Source organism: Coregonus clupeaformis, unplaced genomic scaffold, assembly GCF_020615455.1.
Source record: "Coregonus clupeaformis isolate EN_2021a unplaced genomic scaffold, ASM2061545v1 scaf4020, whole genome shotgun sequence".
Classification (NCBI taxonomy): Eukaryota; Metazoa; Chordata; class Actinopteri; order Salmoniformes; family Salmonidae; genus Coregonus; species Coregonus clupeaformis.
The window spans coordinates 1-8,808 of NW_025537474.1; the positions used below are offsets into that span (position 1 = coordinate 1).

The following is an 8,808-nucleotide window of genomic DNA, read 5'->3' on the forward strand; positions in this document are numbered from 1 at the left end:
CCTAGTCAATCGGTCAACCAACTGGAAATATTATATTAGATAGATGTTACACTGACCCTTGTCAATCTGGCAACCATCTGGAAATAATACATTAGATGCATGTTACATTGACCCTAGTCAATCTGGCAACCATCTGGAAATATTATATTAGATACATGTTACACTGACCCTTGTCAATCTGGTAACCATCTGGAAATAATACATTAGATACATGTTACACTGACCCTAGTCAATCTGGCAACCATCTGGAAATAATACATTAGATACATGTTACACTGACCCTAGTCAATCTGGCAACCATCTGGAAATATTATATTAGATACATGTTACACTGACCCTAGTCAATCTGGCAACCATCTGGAAATAATACATTAGATGCATGTTACACTGACCCTAGTCAATCTGGCAACCATCTGGAAATAATACATTAGATGCATGTTACATTGACCCTAGTCAATCTGGCAACCATCTGGAAATAATACATTAGATGCATGTTACACTGACCCTAGTCAATCTGGCAAACATCTGGAAATAATACATTAGATGCATGTTACATTGACCCTAGTCAATCTGGTAACCATCTGGAAATAATACATTAGATGCATGTTACACTGACCCTAGTCAATCTGGCAACCATCTGGAAATAATACATTAGATACATGTTACACTGACCCTAGTCTTGCTTGCCCAAGCTGATGGGTCTACTTGGCTTGTGTTGCTAGACTCACTGGCAGATGTGAAAAGAGGCTGGATTGACCGAACCACTGCCCTTTGTTTTGTAGATCCCTCCGGGTTGCCAGGCGGACCAGAAGATCCGTCTGCAGGGAAAGGGGATCCAGAGGATGAACAGCTATAGTTATGGAGATCACTACGTTCACATCAAGATCAGAGTACCCAAGTAAGAGTAAAAGAGAAAGGACACACACACTCACGTAAACACACACAAATCTAATCTAATTTTATTGGTTGCATACACAGATTTTCAGATGTTATCGAAGTTGAAGCGAAATGCTTGTGTTTCTAGCTCCAACAGTGCAGTAATACCTAGCAATACAATATAAAAAATTTGACAACAGGTGGGTCTAATCCTGAATACTGATTGGTTAAAACTGCATTCCAGCCGGTGTCTATTTAAGCAATAAGGCCCGATGGGGTGTGGTATATGGCCAATATACCATGGCTAAGGGTTGTTCTTATGCACGACACAACGCGGAGTGCCTGGACACAGCCCTTAGCCGTGGTATATTGGCCATATACCACAAACCCCCAAGGTGCCTTATTGCTATTATAAACTGGTTACCAATGTAATTAGAGCAGTTAAATGTTTTGTCGTACCCGTATATATACCGTCTATATACCACGGCTGTCAGCCAATCATCATTTAGGGCTCAAACCACCCAGTTTATAATCCACAAGTTACCACCGGCTAAATCTAGAATGTTAAAATGCCTATTTACTCTGTTTCATCTGACTGTGCAATCCACTGTCTCATCAGCCCAGCCAAGCAATTTATAAATAATAATAAAATAATAATAATATGCCATTTAGCAGACGCTTTTATCCAAAGCGACTTACAGTCATGCGTGCATACATTTTTGTGTATGGGTGGTCCCGGGGATTGAACCCACTACCTTTGCGTTACAAGCGCCGTGCTCTACCAGCTGAGCTAAACTTGATCTCCACTATAAAAAGCATCTAGACATTATCTCACAATTATTTTAGAGTAACGTTTAGTTTTCAACAATGGAGATTTATAAAAACCTTGCTGTCTGTCTCTCCGACATTTGCAACATTGTTTCAATATTCAAATTCGATCTCCAGCTGTCCCATAGTAATGAACGTGTCGGGACGAGACAGACAGGCAGGCAGCGTTTCTCAGTCAGTCGAAATCATGATTCAGCTGGCATTATTTTTATGATTATATACAAAGAAATGTCAATAGAAAAAAGGTCAAACGAAACAAAGTGCAGCTAGTTTGCAGTCTACAGTTTGAAATGATTTTGTTAGCTGTGTTGTTGGCTAGCTCCTCTGAACAACAGTGTCCTGACGAGTGAGCACATTTTCTATGCCAGGAGAAATCGTGCCTCATTAGCTCATTGTTATGTATGTATCTAAATAAATGTCACTAGAAAACAGCTTAAACGAACGCAAATGCGGCTACTTTGCTGTTATTCTGGCCGCATTGACGTGACTGTAAATTAGCCGTAGTTAATCAAAATCACGTTTTTAATGAAAATATGTCAATCATTATTTGAATATGTTGGTAACCGGTTATATAAAAGAGATAATGCCCTCAAAGCCGGCTTCTCAGGCATTATCACTTAAACATAATACACACATAATCTGATAGGAACTAGAAACAGGGTGACCGTGTCTGTCTGCGCCATCTTGCGGAGAATCTGTCTCACAGACGTTAACAGACACATTCACTTAACACTGACTGTTGTCTAGTTAGCATGGTTTTGAGTGTCCACTGTTTTCACTTCTTCATAGTTAGAATAGAGTGTTATTAACCAACCCTCTTGTCTTCTACCACTGTAGGAAGTTAACCCGTAGACAGCGCTCCCTGCTCCTGAGCTATGCAGAGGAAGAGACTGACGTGTTGGGGACTGTCAACGGAGTTACTGCTACTACCACAGGTAGGTTGTTTTTACCTGGGAATTATACTATATAGTTCCACATCCAGATCACCTTATCTTTCTACTACCAGTGCTAGCCTGTCCCCTCTCAACACACACACACACTTTAAATACTTTACTTAATCTACAAATCACATTGCAGTAAAGAAGGATTCAAACATTTCAAACACTCTCACACACGCCAAGCACATACACACACATTAAAACATGATGCAAACATGGGTCATATTTTGGCTGATGTGTGTAGTACCGGTTTTTGTCCAGGTGGGGGCAGGAGTGGTCAGCGCTCTGAGTCTGGGGCAGGACAGGACAGAACAGAGGGGCAGGAGAAGAAGAAAGAAGAGGAGGAGGGCATCCTTTCCAAAATAAAGAAAATCTTTATCTGACAGCCACACCTCAGGTAGGACCCCTCAACCCCTTTAACGTTAGCTGTGTAATGAGTATTTGTCTGATTACAACATGAATACTATACTTTCAGGATACACACTCTAACAGATCATTTCTCCCTCCTGCATTGTGGCTGTCCTATAGTACAGTGGTTCCCAAACTGTGGGGCGCGCCCCCTCTAGAGGTCGTCAGGGAGGGCGCGGGTATATATCACATGAATACACATTAGACACGGCAAAATGAATAGAATTGCAAGAAAATTAGCTTTAAAACTGAAAAATGTTGTTTGCACCCCATGACAAAATGTGTAGAATTGCAGGAAATAAGCTTTAAACCTGCAAAACCTCCACCAACAAGAGGGGTGTGAACAGTTTGTGTCATGAACAGTGCTTGTGCCCATAGAAATAGACGTTGCGCACTCACGCACACTGGGGGGGGGGGCGTGGTGTTCCCTAATGCTGGGGCCCCAGAGTGAAAAAATATGGGAACTGCTGCTATAGTAGATAATACCTGCTGCTAATTCCTCTCCTCAGGCCTATTCTATAGAACCAGCCTCACACCTGTCTCCCACCCCTACCATTAACCCTGACCAAAACAGTCACCTCATGAAGAGTTTCTCTGACCCCTATTTTTCATCTCCTCTCCCCAGGTAAGAGATCAACAGGACCGTAATGGGAGAAGGTAAGCTACTGGCCCTCTGTCCCTCTCACTACCCTCCCTCACCTACCGCCTGGATAGAGGGAGAGAGAAAGAGGGAATGGGGGTTTGGATGTATCGAAAGGACATCCATTTAGACACAGAATGGGCCACCAAGAGAGCCAAGCCCAGCCACACACTGTTCAGTCCCAAATGACACAGGTGTTGGGTTGAGAAACTAAGAACTTGTTTTACCTGGAGGGGATTCAAAATGGACACCAGCAAGTACCTGCCTGTTGGCAAGGAATAGAGGAGAAGATTAGAAGAGAGAAGCGAGGAGGAGAGAAGAAGCGAAGAGGAGAGAAGCGAAGACAATTTCAGCAAGCTCTTCACAATGAGTGTTTCAGATGCACACATTTCTGCACAGATGATCAGGGCCTGTATTCAGAGTAGGAGTGCTGATCTAGGATCAGTTTCCCCTTGTCCATTGATTTTAATCTAAGAGGCAAAACTGATCCCAGATCAGCATTCCTACTCTTGAGATGCTTTATGAATATGGGCCCTGATCTTACAATGTCTGGCCTGGAGAAGTGTCTAACACCTCAGGAACCACGTCCATAAGATCTAGTGGTTGTATAATCTGTGCAGAATGTGTCTAGAACACACCCATTGGCATCATGTTGTGGTCTGATACAGGCCAATGCATTTAGTTGTATTTTCATTGTGGTGTTGTATGTGTGAGTGCCAACACAGCTGTGCAAGACTTATGTCATGAATAAATTATTGAAGCTGAAATACAACTTCATCATACATAAAAATCCTAATTGTGGTAAAGTATGAAAATAAAATAAAAAATAAAAATGTATGCACTCACTAACTGTAAGTCGCTCTGGATAAGAGCGTCTGCTAAATGACTAAAATGTAAAAATTTAAACGTAATTGATAATCATAGTTGTATCAGTGCATCTCTAAACCCTTCTTGAATACAGTATAGGTGGACCGTGTTTATTTGGTACCAAACAGAAAACATTGTAACAAAGTAGTAGATATATAGTACATATACAATACTATAACACATCTACAACAATAACACCACAATATATACAATAACACCACAATATATACAATAACATATTCAATATTCAGTATACAATAACACCACAAATCAATTTCTATATACACAAAAATAATAACTATTTTGTTGGTTTCCCATGCGATCTCCTGTCACATTCACTTTTCTCTGAACCTTCTCTTTCTCCTTCCATTCAAATCAAATGCTTACGGGCCCTTCCCATCAACGTAGAGAATACAAAATTATAATAGAAAAATAGTAACACAAGGAATAAATACACAATGAGTAACGATAATTTGACTATATAAATAGTAGCAGCAGCGTACAGTATGTGATGAGTGGTTAAGTGTGTGTTTCGACAGTATGCTTGTGTGTACGTGTGTATATATATATATATATATGTGTTGGAATGTCAGTATGAGTGTGTGGGTAGTGTCAAAAGGGTCAGTGCAGATAGTCTGGTAGCTATTTGATTAACTATTTAGCAGTCTTATGGCTTGGGGGTAGAAGCTGATCAGGGTTCTGTTGGTTCCAGACAACCAGTGCATTGCAATAGACTACATGTTGTTTTTTGTGTGTGACTTTTTTCATTATTTGATCTTAGAGAATCACAGGACTGCGAGGCTCCAAATCAAGAAGTTCTCTAACTCAGCTTCTCATCTCCTCCTCATCTTCTTAAATAAATTGTATATCCAATGTAGAACCTGGTCAAACATCACAATAAAGTTGATAATCATCGACTTTGTCAACGTCGTCCTCCAGTGCATCACAGTGCCGAGGGGGCCACAAGGTTGATCACTCTGACCGATCTCTGTCTGCTCTGATCTCACTGTGACAAAAGGTAGAAGCAAGATTTAGTGCAGTGTAGCCTACTGTGAATCTCTTAATCACCACAAGTGATGATGGATCTCCTTTGTTACTTTATGTAATAGTTAGCATTTTTAGCAGTCTATTGAGGATTAGAGTGTTACAGGTGAGTGAGAAATTCTGTGTGTACAGTAATTCAGTCATGATTGGCCACTTGCATCAAAGTAGCTGTGGACAAGATACACTTGTAATATGACATCATGTGTTCTTACTGTCAGGGGGATACAATTCAATACTGCTCCTCCTTTGGGTTGTCCTGTTAGGGGGATGACCTCCAACAGCTCCCAGAGCTAGTGGGACCATCAAGGAAGAAAAAAAAACATGAATGTGATATAAGTCAAATAAATTACTAACAAGTGTACTTTTTCCCCCAAAATTGGTGACAGAACTGGTGCAAAAATAGGTTAGGAAAAGTTCCTCTATGGATCCTAGGAAATGGCAGGAGTAGGGCCTATGCGCTAGTATCTATTTGTCACAGTTCAGCCTATTTGGTACACAGCCAAGTTAGTAGCCCCAACAAGCTTTCAAAGTCTCACGTCTCGGACGTTAATTTATGTTATTATTTATTTTTTTAGAAGCTGTTCCAAACGTCCAATGTAAGGTAGTGGTGTGACATTTTAAACATTTAAATTACATTGGGATCGTTAACGCTTAGAAAAAGTCCACAGTGGGAGAAAAGCATCAAAGTGCAGTTATCACAACACTACCCCTAACAGGCCCGGATCATCATCATAATGGGAAAAATACACATGTAACGAATAGCTAACGCAACAGTGCTGTTATGTTAGTAGGAGATCTTTTAAATTATTTGCCGCTGATATAAAGCGCTCCGCACTTCATCGTCGTTATGTTGGGAAAATTGCAGAGAGACAGAGAAGGCACAGCAGCGAAGTCCTGTATGACAATTGGCAACTTTGCGAAGTTAAATGAGAAGGTGATAAAATGCAAACACTTAAAGGTGGAATTGAGCTATAGTGGCAGTACAGATGCACCGGTTTCTGGCAGCAGTGCGATAAAGGCCAGATGGAGAAAATCACAGCGCTTGCATAAATGATTGCAGTTGATTTGCAGCCTATTTTCAATTTCACGTTGAAATCAATAGAACGGGGTAAACGAACTGCGGTCAAGTAGACACTCGCAAAACGCGGTCAAGCCATCCGCTCTTTAGTTTCCTCCTGAATACACATTTTACCGTCTCGCGTGTTTTCTGGTAGGGAAACTGAATCGGATCAAAGATGATGGATATCCTTGTCTCTCTGCCCTAACATTGAGAATCTGTCCACAAAGCGTTACGGCGGGCTCTAGCTCCCGCCTATCCTTTCTTTGGTGGATACATCTCATTATTTTTAAATGTGTTAGAATATTTTAGGGTTTTTGACGTCAACCGCCTGTATTCAATGGAGAGAGATGCTACTTGCCTCATAACATGAATATGTAAAGCCATCGAGACAACTCCGATAGTATTTTTCTTTAAAGTTCATGTGATGTCACGAGTCCTACGTATATCAGTACACTCGTAAAAACCTAAGTATTACAAAACTTATATTCGATCAAATAAACCTCACGTAGCAAATAAGCCATTACATTTTTGTTGACCAAATTCTACACTCATTGACCTTCATACAAAAACTCCTCACTTGGTGATCGAAAAACTAAACGCCAGCTGATGGAGAACAGATTTCTGGCGGAGTTGAGCCTCGTTTCGCCTCTTCCTCTCTGTCCGCTGATTTCTATAAACAATTGGACTACTTAGAAAACTATGTCGCGGGTGAAAACGTACTGGTCGCGAGGTTGCCATTTGGACTACTTCTAAATTGTACCACGGCCGCAAGACAATTTCTTTAAAATATACATTTCACTGTGACATGCTGCTGCTGACTAACAGTAAGGTGGGAGGGACATAATAATAATAATAATATGCCATTTAGCAGACGCTTTTATCCAAAGCGACTTACAGTCATGTGTGCATACATTTTTACGTATTGGTGGTCCCGGGTAAAGCGCCATGCTCTACCAATTGAGCTACAGAGGACCACGTACTACGCCCACAGAATGAATTCTCTGATAAAATATTGGAAAAATACTTGTTTACTGTATATTACATTGAAATGTAAAGGAACCTAATTCAATTCACACATAAAAAAATGAATAGTAAACATTGTCACGCGTGGCACTAGTAGATCATTGCAAAGCATAATAACATGTTACCTCGTCCTGTAGCCTACTCCATTAACTACGAAGGCTTTGGGAAGTAAACCAACCAGGTTCAGTAAGTTCAATGTTGACTGGGACTATAACTTTCATCTCAGACTAAAAGAAAGAAGCAAAATATACTCACCTTCATCAGTCTTCATTGTCGGCTATTTCAGTCAATATCAGAGCGATTAAAGTCTTCTTCCTTTTCACTCATGCCAAACTTCAGTCAAAACCAGGCGCATGAAAAAACGGACTAATTTGTGGATATTGTTGTGGGCGTGGCTGTGGGGCGTGGTCGATGATGGAGGGTGGGCGTGGTTGTGGGCGTGGTTTTGACCAAATTTGGCTTGGATAAATAAAATAAACTAGGTAAATAAAGGCGTGGTCATTGAGCAAGCGAATAACCTGTAGGCGAAGATTCCCGGTGTTTGTGATGCTCGTCATTTGGTGCGACGCAAACAGGGTGGCGAGAGTCGGGAAACAGAAGAGTCATTGTCTGTTCTTTGAGTTTTGAAGTTGAGGCTTTGCCTGACAAAGTGAAGTTAGGATATATAAGTTATCCTGTACGAGCTTATGTGCTGAATACATTACGATGTTACAGGTGTCAAATTTATGGGCATGTGGCAGCAGTGTGTAGGAGGGAGGTTCCAAGGTGTGAGAAGTGTGCAGAAGGGCATGAGACAAAGGAATGTGGAGCATTGGGGAAAGTAGTGGTATGTGCTAATTGCAGGGGTGCCCATGGGGCTGGGGATCAGAAATGTCCTGTGAGAGAGAGGCAGGTTGAGGTTTTCAGGGTAAGAGTAGTGAAGAAGTTGTCATATGCTGAGGCAGTGAAGAAAGTAGAGGAAGATGGGTCAAGGTGGAGGAGTGGTGAGAGTAGTAGATATGTACCAGTACAGAGAGATAGACCAACAAGTGATATATGTTTCAGTAAGATTGGATTTTTAGCGTTTATAGCAATGGCTATTAATTGTACTGCAGGGATGGAACGTAAGTCGAAGAATATTGAGG

General features: G+C 41.1%; 2 long non-coding RNA genes across 2 annotated transcripts; one reads left to right on the forward strand and one right to left on the reverse strand.

The window, feature by feature from the left end:
* The first annotated feature begins 762 nt into the window (after window positions 1-762).
* On the forward strand, window positions 763-3,996 carry LOC121554075. The gene is made up of 4 exons (XR_006660965.1): window positions 763-898; window positions 2,542-2,639; window positions 2,904-3,039; window positions 3,676-3,996. It is a non-coding gene; the product is annotated as an uncharacterized LOC121554075 (long non-coding RNA).
* A 261-nt stretch (window positions 3,997-4,257) lies between these two features.
* On the reverse strand, window positions 4,258-8,023 carry LOC121554077. Its single transcript, XR_006660966.1, has 3 exons — window positions 7,940-8,023; window positions 5,814-5,891; window positions 4,258-5,563 (listed from the first exon to the last, which is right to left on the reverse strand). It is a non-coding gene; the product is annotated as an uncharacterized LOC121554077 (long non-coding RNA).
* Between the last annotated feature and the right edge of the window lie 785 nt (window positions 8,024-8,808).